Below are 12013 nucleotides of genomic sequence, written 5' to 3' on the forward strand. Positions count from 1 at the left end.
GCGAATTGAGTGATAGAGTCACATCCGTGTGAAACACATGGATGTGACACTATTTCTCAACTTACCAAATTTGCAGAAATAAATTATGCTTCTTCCTTCTTTAATATTTCTGCGAACACAGAAGGTCATCGCTATAGTATATGCTTGTGAACGAAAAGGCGTTTTTTGAGATTTCGGATAGAGTTTCACTTAAGTATCAACAAGGTTTTCTAAGAACCAAGATTGCTGAAGTGTGGTCAGTCCAAAGCAAATCTTGTCTAGTGACTCTAGCCTAGACAAAAAAAATTAGTACCTGGCGCGTAAAAGTTTACTCAGTTTTACACTCACCAAGAAGATGAGAAGGAGGAGCACACACTGAAAACTTTGTGCCATGTACCTGCTGAATGAACTGAGCAATTAACAGGTGCCGCCTTCCTTCCGCGTAAAAAAATTTCCGTCACTATATTTTATACAAAGAAATCTATAAAAAGAATGCGAGTGCGCTCATAAAATGCAAAAAAAAAATTTGACGCCAAGAGCAATTTATTTGCAGTGGAACCTTCGAGCTTTTTTTGAAAGGACGAGGTTCAACAGTGGGCATTCACCGGATGCCACATTTGAGTGCCTATGCACACCTTATAAACCAGTCTGTCTATGCTGGAAAAAGGGTGGAGAAGCTGCATCGTGACGTCACCGGTGGGAGGAGCCTAATCTCCATCGCCAACAAACTACATCGGGAGAGAACTGCACCGTGACGTGTCCGGTGACGTCGCCGAACTGTAGCGATTGAGGTGAAACTAGATTGTTATTTTTCTCCCTACAGGAAATTTTTAAGAATCGCAAAACTCAGCCCTGAAGGGTTCTAGAAAGCAATACTGTTAAGTATCCGACACGTATGGTGCACAGCAATTTAACTAAACTATTTTTTGTTGAAATTTGTCGCGTGAAATATATAGTTTACTTAAGTTACACAAAAATTATTAGAATTAGCTGCAGCCCTTTACGTTGCGCAGCTGGGCAGTCATGTCCGACAACACGAAGAAGCTGAAGTAAGGTCCTCGCGTGACGGTCCACCAGATTAGCCTTCTGAACGACTTTTTGACAGAAAACTAACTTTTCGTGCGGGCCGCCACTGACAGTCCTCTGACCAAACTTGAGGGGGACGAGTTGTGGGACAGAATTGCGGACGAGCTGAACGCCAAAGGCCTGTTCATCAAAACGAGAGCAGAAGGGAAGGGCCACTGAACTACTCGTGTGTGCCACGCCAGAGCACGGGATTTGGATATGGCGTGTGCTGTTCGGCCGTGTATCGCTTCTACGCGGTTCACGATAAAAGTCCCAGGCTAGCAGTCGTACTGCACTGGATAAATTTCTCACCTGCAGTGGGTAACAATGTTGCCATGTTCAGGCAGACTATCATCTTGCTGTACAAAAAACTAACGACAAATTTGCATTGTTGACTTTTTTTTACTGCGTTAATGCAATTAATCTCGGGCTGTACGAGAAAGAAAAGAGGTTTCTTTGGGGGTTAAAGTTTCGGTGAAGTAGGATGCAAAAAGATAGAAAAGAGAATATTTACCTCAAATTGGGTTCGTAGTAGCATTAGAAGAAACAGAAAATCAGTTGTTAGTCCCACGATGTTTATGGTCTTGTCTTTATGTGTATGTTCATTGTAGTTCAGCTGGCCGTACCTGAAGTAGTTGCTTTAAAATAAAGTATCTCTCTCTCTCTCTCACCCTCTACTTGAAGCATGGACCAACTAGCTCAACTTAAGCGTGTTACCGTTGCTTGGCGTTTTGCTCAGCCATATCGCTTATATGGGGTGCACTCAAATGAAAACACAATTGTGTTGAATCGGGTAAGAGTATTTGGAATATTTATCGATTTCTATTTTCTGGTGGGCGTCGACTCCTACTCCAAGTGGCCCGAGGTTTTTGTGATGAACAGCACATCGGCTGAAGCAACTATTGAAAAGCTGAGGGAGCTGTTTAGTCATTTCGGTCTGCCAGATGGTTTTGCCAGTGACAATTGCCCCCAATTTTATTTTCAAGAATTTGAGATTTTCTTGCGACAGAATGGTGCAAGGCACGTCAGGACCGCCCCCCCCCCCCTCCCCCCCAGATTCGTCAAGTAATGGGCTGGCTGAGGGCTTCATTCGCACCATGAAGCGGAAGACACATGCTCGAAAATTCCATCCGATCGGACATCCGATCCGGCAGTACGACTGCCTGACCCGAAAACTTTGGTCGTTTCAGAACGTCGGATCGGCTATCCGGCGTGCGTCCAACGTGCCAGATAGTTTTGCAGGGCGGACGCAATGTCGGAAGCGTCCAGCCAATGACAGCGCAGCTTGCGCGAACGTCATGATGACGTACTGGATCTGGCGGGACGAACACGATAACGGGACGGGCGAGGGGAAGCCGGGCGCATGAATCCTGCTGACTCATTCGAGAAAGATGGCCCCAGCAAAAAATGCACGCGCTAGCGAGAACGAGCTGGTAATTTCGCTCGTGCGAACTGAACCGTAAATCTGCGACCAGAGATGACCTCCGGGGTCCGCTGGAACGCTGGGATCTCCTGGGGTCTGGGCGGAGCCTAACGGATCGTCGTGTCGCATGCAAGGTCGGAAGCGTGTGTCTCAAACTGTCGCGTGCGGCAATTCGGAGCGGCGTTCGGACTGTCGGATCGGACGTCGGTTCGGACGATACTGCCGTCCACGAGTCCCGGGCTTGAAGGAGGCCTTACTAAAAGAGATGACGGGCCGGCCTTTGTCCCGTCGACTAGCAAGATTCTTGTTAGCTTAGAGGAACAAACCGCACGCCACACCCCTTCAGATTCCTGCGGAGTTGCTGCTTCGGCGGCGGCTCACTACCCGTCTGAACAGACTGCGATCCTCTACAAAGGAAACTGTTCACCGCAAGCAGGGCGTGCTACAGCTGAAGCACGGTGGCAAACACCGACACTTCGATTCTGGTGACAAGGTGTACGTCAAGAACTTCCGGCCGGGTCAGAGAAAGTTGCACGGAGTTGTCATGGCTAGATCGGGACCTGTCTCCTACTGGCTTCGCGTGACCATACCGCGGGGGACCTTCGTGTGGCGGCGACACCAAGACCACCTGCGGTTGCGGGAGATCTCTTCCCCAGAGGCGGAGGGAGGTGGTTTGCTGATACCGATTGTCCTGCTATCACCGACAACCTGCTGCAAGGGGGACTCCTGAACGAGCTGCCTCCATTTCGGACACTTGTGGTAGGGAGACAAGACATGGGGTTCAACTCCAGTCTCCGGTCCTCCCCGAGCCCAGCCGCAAGAAACACAGCGCCGGTATCCCGAACGGCAACGGCGTGCGCCTGATAGGTTTGCGCCTTAAGAAAGTAGAGAAAAAACGAGGACTGTATTTTTCAGAACTAATTATTTCGTCTGTTTTTACTTCGTACTTTTGAGATCTTCAAGTATTCTCGTGTTTTGTTAAATTGTCATATCGTGTTAATTTGTGAGTATTGTACTGGAACGCCGTCGAATGGTATTACTGTGCTGAACTAAGTGTGGGGGAGTGTTGAATGGGTGATACAATAAGCGGGAAACAGCGAGTGCGCGCTCGTGCGTCTCGCGGCACTGTTCCTGGGCGCCGTATCTATCTGAGCCAGGGTTCCGTTTGCACCACCCGCTGCTGCCCTGCCGCTCGCTCACACCCGTGGCTATGTGTCGTACTCCGGCAGTCCTGCAATAAAGATGTTCCAGCGAAGAACCCCATCGGCCTGTTACTTTAGATACTACAATAAGTAATTATTTTCAGTCACGTTAATTACAACCAGCTGTACATGGATTGCAACAGGACGCCACTGTATTAATGGACCGGTCATACGAGTATTTACCAGTGTCGACGCATCTAAAACCAGACTTGTTTGCTTCAGAAATCCACTAAAGCTGGTGATATTGCACGAATCCTTTGTTTTGCACAGATTCAATTGCCATGATTGTAAAAAGTTTTTTGTTTCTGAAATGTATCGAGACATGCACTTGTACATACGTTTTATACAGATTTCGCATGTACAACGCATTTATCATATGCATCTTGAAAGCTTAGGAGCGTCAGCAGCTTACTTTATAGCACTAGGATATTAATACAATTTACTGTAAGAAAATTAATTGCACGTGGTCTTGCTTATAGCATACTGAGGTGCGGTTTCACATTACTTGGTAACTCCACAGAAGCTTGAAAACTAAAATTGACGGAATTCTTCAATGTTTGTTAAAAAATGTCGTGTACAGTTTCGAACTTCTGCTAGGGCAGACATCTTCGAGTCTTCTTAGTTGTCGAGCATTCGTTCAATTCATTTTCAATGTGTTGTGCTCTCTCATTTTTGGTCTAATGATTTCAAACATCCAGGTGTGTCCAGCAGAGATTTGAGCAGCTGAGATTGGTCTTATATTCCCTCGGTGTTATATGATATATGTTAAGCGAGGTCGTTCCTACTGTGTGCCATATTTAGTCAATAGAGTCCATGATTACTTTTAAAAGCGAATATAAAGAGAATATGCTAAAAATCGAACTTTTTTTCAAAGTAATTCTGTTCTCAATTTTTCTTCATTATTGCTCTTGGATATTTTTTATTAATTTTTCCACTTTGTTATTTTGACTATTTTTTTAACTCATGAGACTGGCATACTTCTTTGCTTGCTATGTGTTCCTATGACTTCTTTGATATTTCTGTCATTTCACTCGCTGGATTTTCTCCGTTAAGCCTCCACTGTCTTCGACATATCCGTAACATTATGCTGTATTTAAGATATGTGAAATAAATTTATTATTATTATTAGTAGTAGTAGTAGTAGTTTTATCATTATTATAAAAGAAAATGGGAAGGCTTGAGAGATGTTGAAGTCGATGCGAGATGAAAAATGCCGCTAATCTTCCTTCCTTCTTCCTATCTCATTCTCTGGCTAAATTAAGCAGAAACCGTTTCACTTAAACTTGTTTTTCTTTTCTTTTCTCAATGTTGGTTCCGCGGCGGTCAAGAAATAGAGATGTAAATACCTCGCAGACATAGCCGATTCATGAAAGATACTGACGACACTCAACCAAAACGGCGACGGGCACGGTATGTCAGGATTGCGTCGGCGCGACCCGTTCGACACTTCACAGGTATCGACTGGATCAAAATGATATCAGAATCATCTTTTCAATTTAAGGCCAATATCACGCAATATTATTTGCTGCCTGGCCTGAATATCTTCACGTCCTCATTCATATACTAAAAGTGGAGACGATTTTTTAAGTCGAAGTTGAACTGATAAAACGGACGCTCAGACATCACGTAATGTTCTACTTGTGTATGAAGGTGAGTTCGACCGGAATTCTAAACACTATTCTTTAGCACTCCCTAATCAAACTTTACATCGAGTGGCGATTAATTACACGGATGATAGTACCGCTGCATATCAGCAAATTTTTCATCAAAGCACCTCCAGATCGACGCCTACGAAGTATTTCCGGTATGCGATTACATGGCAAAAATACCCCGGCATTAAGTACGCCGCCGGCTCAAACAGTTGCTAAAGGGACGCTTTAATAGTACCGAGATCAAAGATTTCAAAGAGACAGCCCGGACGTTTTTTTGTGCCATACATACCAACGAATAATAATGCGCAACTTATTTATCGATGGTGGTGTTGGATACACGTAGCACGCAAGACGACGCTGGGGCCGCGTGGCGTGCACTGTGTTTCCGCCATTTTGGGGCGTGGGGATTTGCCAATCACCGAGCAATCACTACGCGACAGCCACCTGTGACGATGATTTTTAAATTTATAAAGCTCCCAATACTTGTTTTCACAGTTGACCAGCTTTTATTGCCCGTAACCTGCATTTCAGTATTTTTAATTGAACATCTTTGTAGCCACAGTCAATGCCAAAATATGTTAATAAGCCTTGTTTTTCACTGAAAGTCAAGAAGCACTAGCGCCTGCTCTTGCTCGGATTTCGCCGAGCAAGAAGCACTAAGAAGAAGCGCGACTTTAGATAGACACAAGTTTATTTATTTTTACTTTCCAGGTATCAGACTTGCAGGACAGAATAAAAAGAAAAAAAAAAAAGCAAAGAGACACACTGTCCTGAAACAAAGTCGTCCTCAACGTTACTCGATGTCACCAAATTCTTCTGCTGACATAATAGAAGCAGTTGTCATTTTCGCCGAGAAAGTGCAACGCTGGGATATGTTTTGAAACCACACAGATCGAGTAAACGCCTAGAAAAATCTAGGCCTAACCCGCTCGTTGAAATGTCGAAACCCGGTGGAAATATTCGCTCCTCAGACAGAGAGCCACACCAACACACACAAACACAAAGAGTACACCCCACGAATAGCTTAAACATGAAGGCACATGAACGCGAAATGCTTGCACGTTTCATGCCGTAAACGCTCTAAAATCACCAGCGTAGACGATATAAAATGACAAGAAGGCAAACTTTTCTGCCATTGTGAAAACGCAACTATGATACCGCCGCCACTATCTGGAGGATAGGTGTCTATTATGCTCCTTCTGGTTTACCATCGCGACTCTCGACTGGATTGTCACCACAACCCCAGAACAGCTCTCCGCGCGCAAAATGAAGTCTCATAGAGGATGTTGCGGGGACCATACCGACTCCAACCTCCGGCTGCGTTGCTTGTTGAACGATTACACAATCGCATACAATCGTGACCAGCATGCAGTGAGCGCAGGCAGGAAGCAGACGCCCTAGTCGGAAGGGGCGAGCACCTCTCTCTCTTCTTCCGCGAGGTCCTGGGCTACGCCGGAAGCACACTTCCTAACATCATCTTTGTATTCATGTATCGCTTATTGCGCCTACGCAGGTTGCCAGATCCCAGTAAGAAGAAACCACGCAGCCGATTGCAGCCGGGCAACACTGACGTAAACTCTACAAACTAGGGACACGGACCGTAAATCTCATGATTCGAGGCTGCCTCAGGGAGGTGCGTACATGAGGTTTATGCAGGGCGGCGTGAGAAATACTGATACAAAGATATATTTTTCAGTCTACGTAATCTTACCAAAATAACTTGTGTGAGACTCGAACGAGAAAGGGAGTGTATTACCATCTAATCAAATAGTTCTTTTTTATTTCACAATGACTAGTATGGGTCCGCAAGTACCGTCTGTGCACTTGAAATATGAGCCATGAATTTGTTGCAACGACGCTCTAAAAATGGTCGTTTTCACAGTGCATCAACGTGCATTTGTAAGGAACGTTCTGGGGGAAATAAAATACGCGTACGATTAAAAGGCACTCCTAAGTTTTATATTATTCATGAAACCTATTGGTGACGGACTTTCAGACCTTGTACATTGCGTTAGAATGAAGGTTAAAATGCAGTAGGCTTAAATGTTTGCAATAGTAAATCGGTAAACACGATTGATGATAGCCACATCAAAAGGACTAACGACACTGCTGAAGCACTGTGGGAGTGTAAGGATCTGAAGGGTTTAAAAGCACATCTAAGCAAGACATTACACTACCCTGTGTTGTGAGTTTTCAAATTCAAGAATCCCGAATGGTGAACAGTTGAGCCGCCTCGGTGGCTCCGAGGCGAGAGCGCTGGCCTAGGGATCCCCATGTGGCGGGTTCGAATCTCGGCCGAGGTGCCCGCAACCTGACGGAGGTTTATTGCGGAGAAGGCGCCGTGTAACAGAGCTTTCGGTTGCACGTCAAAAGATCCCCAGGTGGTCGAAATTTATCCTCAGTCCTCCGCTGGGGCGTGCCGGATGCCCGTCGTTGGTTTGGCACGTAAAAACCCCCAAATTTAACTTTTTTCGTGAACAGTTGAACGAAATACACCGCACACTCGATGAACGTGGCCCCTACTGACATTGAACATAGCGTCCTTGAATATTGGCTGCTCGCGTATTCAGATAAATGCGAAATATATTTCATGAATATTTTCAGCATAAGATTACACATCTGATACACTTAGATGCTTTTCGTACATGAATGATCCCAGCATAAAGCGCGGTACATTACGTGTCAAATATTTGACCTTGTCCATCCAATTTAACATCCTTTCTTTGAGATGTACGATAAAGCAAAGTAGCCTTCAGATACTGTATAACGAAGACATGATCTCTCTACAACACTTCCACACAAAACGATAAAAGTTAAGCTCACTAAACAGCTCAAGCACCGACAAGATTATTCCGAAGCACCAGATCAGAAATACAGGTCTGAGGTCGCTAAGGCCGAGAATTGCCTCTGGAACTGGCGTAGCATTGTTCGCTCGACGGTATGCGGTCTTGAACTTGCGCAGTGAGTCAGCCCTCGTGTAGAGTCCGGTCTCAGCTCCTCGACTCAGGGTGTCCTTGACGTCCTCCAGGTACACAGAGGAGCGCCTTATTTCGGGTCCTGTGAGGTGTGTCAGCACAAGATCAGAAGCTTCGACGTAACCTCTTTCAAGAAGCTCTCGCCTTAGAGCTTCGAAGAGCTCCGGACGTACTGTGGAAATTAAGAAGGTGTCTATTTCGTCGTTGTTAATTTTTATAGTGTTCGAATTGTCTCCGCCGTCACCAGTTACGAAACATTCTGAACCTTGCCTGACGAATTTGACAAAATTGTAGTAGTCGGGGAGTCTCTCGTAGTCGTATACGACAGGCGCATTGTGATTGAGAAAACAAATACGGTAATTTTTCTTCATAATATCGCCTAATGAGACGAGCTGTAGAGGCTCCCTCTGGAATGGCAAAGAAGTAAGAAGTGACGTGACCCGACCTTTGAAAATAGTGGACATGATGAAAAGCGTCAACATGATGAGACCAACAACGAGTCGGGACGACTGAGTCCCAAGAAGCACGCTGTGGAAGCGAACACCTTGTTGCAGAAGCGAAGCGAAAATAGGGGTTAAGAAAGTGAACATGTCCTGCGCGTTCTTGTACAAAACCTTGTTGATCAAGACAGTGATCAGGATAAAAAACAGAAAGGATAATAGCAGTCCAATCCATACTTCCCATGAAAACGGCAACACGAGAACAGCTTCTTTCAGAATGTGTTCCGGTTTTGGAACAAAGAATGAAAAACCAACCGGGGTGATGTACTGTACAACATTGGTGTCCTCGTAGGTCCTAGAGGGATCCTTGGAAAGTGCTATTAGGGACCCCGATATTCTCTCACGGAATTTAAAATCGAACTTGCTGAGTCTGAGATCAGATAAGCGATGTGTTAATAGTTGAATTGTAACGTCGATTGCTGGGTGGTCATCATAATATTCTCTGTCGCGAAATACAAATATTTTACTTCCATTAAGAGACAGCTGTTTGGGGAGAGATACGCGTTCATATCTTCCAGATTTCGTGCAAGTTCTTCCAGAGCGAGTACGACACAATCTTTCTTTTCCGCGAAGATTGAGAAGTTGTAGATCGTTGAGCATGGTTTTCAAGGGCTGAACTCGGAACTCGTCTTGAATGTGTGCAGTGCCATTAAAGAGTGTTATTTTGAAATTTCCACTCGCTTTATGAAATTCTGGGATAAGCCGGACGTTCCGATAAGAACCTCGCAATCTGGGTTTCAACGTCACTCCTTCGGCAATTATTTGCGCTGTCATGTAATAATTGCTCGCTATGATATCGACTAAATATTTCAAACCAGAATCATTACTACATGCAAAAATTAAGATCGGAACGTAACTTCGTCTAAAGGCGTGACAAAGTTTACCGCCGCATGAGAGAAACTGAACTCTTCCGTCAGTCCAGAGTGTCACTGTATATAACAAGGGTTTCAAAAACGTCGCGAACATCGTCATCTTTTGTACGAGACACTGCGGCTGCACAAATATGTCCAGGTGTCTGTTTCCTGTCTTGAATGATGACAGGAACTGGTCGAATAAGTCCGATGCGATGAAAGATTTCAAAGTCAACACCTCATCCGGCTTGCCTGCGCTTACTCCTCTTGGCAGCAAAGTTGCTGTGATGAAGGTCACTAGTAAGATCGCCTCTGGTTTGAAAACACTCCGGGTGAATTGGATAGAACGTGTCAGAGCTGACATGACTCTCAGAGAAGACCTATATCGTAATTCGACTGCCACCTAACTTTATAACGTGTGTTGATATTTAAAATAAGATTTTGTGTTCGTGTCCAAGAACACCTCCCTCACTCGATGCGAGTCGGCGCAGAATTTCGCGGTTGGTACTTCGCATGAAGCATATTCGACGGTACTCAATATTTCCCTCAAACATAAGTGCGCTCCGTGTACCCTAGTTCCATGAACTTGAATTATTAAGTTGATTGGATCACTCTTTCCTTCCCGACGGTAGACCCTGTAGGCTGCTCTCGCTTTGAAGTTAGACGTTTCTGTTGTTTTTTTCCAGCATTATCCACTTAAGTGCCAATTAGAAACTAAGTGGTGTTTCTAGAACTGCGCCATCGTTGCCATGGTTATTTCTATATGTCCGCTTTATAGAGAGTACGTCCAGGTGCTCAAAAATGATAGGATCGTACCTGACGCCGTCATCTCGGCCGGAAAAACGGCGAGCGATTATAAGCCACAATTTAGAGGCTACATAAAATCGTTAAAAAATATTTCCTTTTTCTTTTAATTTTCTGGCTGCGCATTGTTCCTGCCCTGACAATATGCACCAGCTTACATGCCCGCAGAGTAGTTTTTGTCTGGAACAAGCAATGATTAATATAGATTCTTTCCTTTCTTTTTGATTGACGGCAGTGCCGTGTTGTTGCCATATTTAATACCGTAGCGCCTCATGTCGTGCTTCCGGGTCTGAACCCGCGCTGGGTTGGGAAGTTTTATGTTCAGGATCGCAGCAATACGTTACTGTTTCCAAAACAAGGAGTCATGTTTGAAGGGAAAATTGCGGTAGATCCAATGGGGAGATGCGAAGCGTCTCGGGAACATGAAAAAATTAAAGCATGGCTTCACTGCGGCAACGAATATGAAAACAAAGAACAGGTCGCAGCTCAACATCGATCCGGAACCGTGAGTTGCGGGGTATCTGAACACCACCATCGTTTTGAGAAACTGCTCTAATAAAACACGCTCACAGCTAAATCATTAAGAACAGTCACGTGATGGTTTATAGCCAAGTTGGGCGATGTGGAGACCGGTATGGTACTAATTTTAAGATTAAAATTCCTTGTAACCGACAACATGTTGGAGTCATTTCGCAGTAATTTGAGTAAATTAGTTACTGAGCAATCTCACGAGTGACGTGAGTATTTTTGGAAGTAATAAATGACTTCTAACCGTTTCTATGTTACACTCCCCTTCGTAATAGCGTTCTTTGTTTATACAAGTTTCCAACCAAGCAACGTTACTAGAACCCTCAGTTGGGAAACTCACCGTTGAAACCTGGGCCGTTGGCGTCCCCCGACACCGAGCTAAATGCGACAACAGCGCCATCCTTTATCATTCGTCTGTACTGTGGTCACCTTCAGCTTTTAGAAAGCATGTTTTTGCGAAAAAAACACAATAGAAAAAAACTCTTTTTGTAGTAACTTTTATTAGAGTTTAGTGCAAAATGAGGGGCGTGGGATGTTTTTCTAAAATTAGTTTGCAAGTTTGTGTAGCACATTCAATGCTGTTTTTATACAACCATGCTCAGCGGTGATTTCAAGTAGCGCGTCCCGACCTAGGTGCATTTAACTTCAGTAATAATGCGCGGTGCGTCCGCTTAAGAGAGGGGGGTGGCGCCCCTGAAACCCCTTCCATCGTATCTGTTTTGGCGCCAAAATGGAAGTTTAAAGCCAAAATGGAAGTCACGTGCAGTTCCCCGAGTGACTGCTGCGGGAGAAATGGCGGCGTTGTGTTCGCCATTAGCTCGGTTCTCGGGGACAGATCGGGGACACTTTTTGAGAGTAGTCTCTATGGCAGTTTCCCAACTGAGTGGTTCTAGCAACGTTACAACCAAGGAATCCTCGAACCGAGCCTCAGGCGGGAGAATAATTTAACAAAATTGGTTGATTAGCAAGATGATTAGTTAGCAGTTCGGTGATTCTAATCCGATCTCTTGGAATCGGCGCCAAGTGACCGGGCA

The sequence above is a fragment of the Ixodes scapularis genome, unplaced genomic scaffold (assembly GCF_016920785.2).
Source record: "Ixodes scapularis isolate PalLabHiFi unplaced genomic scaffold, ASM1692078v2 PGA_scaffold13__105_contigs__length_92229423, whole genome shotgun sequence".
Classification (NCBI taxonomy): domain Eukaryota; kingdom Metazoa; phylum Arthropoda; class Arachnida; order Ixodida; family Ixodidae; genus Ixodes; species Ixodes scapularis.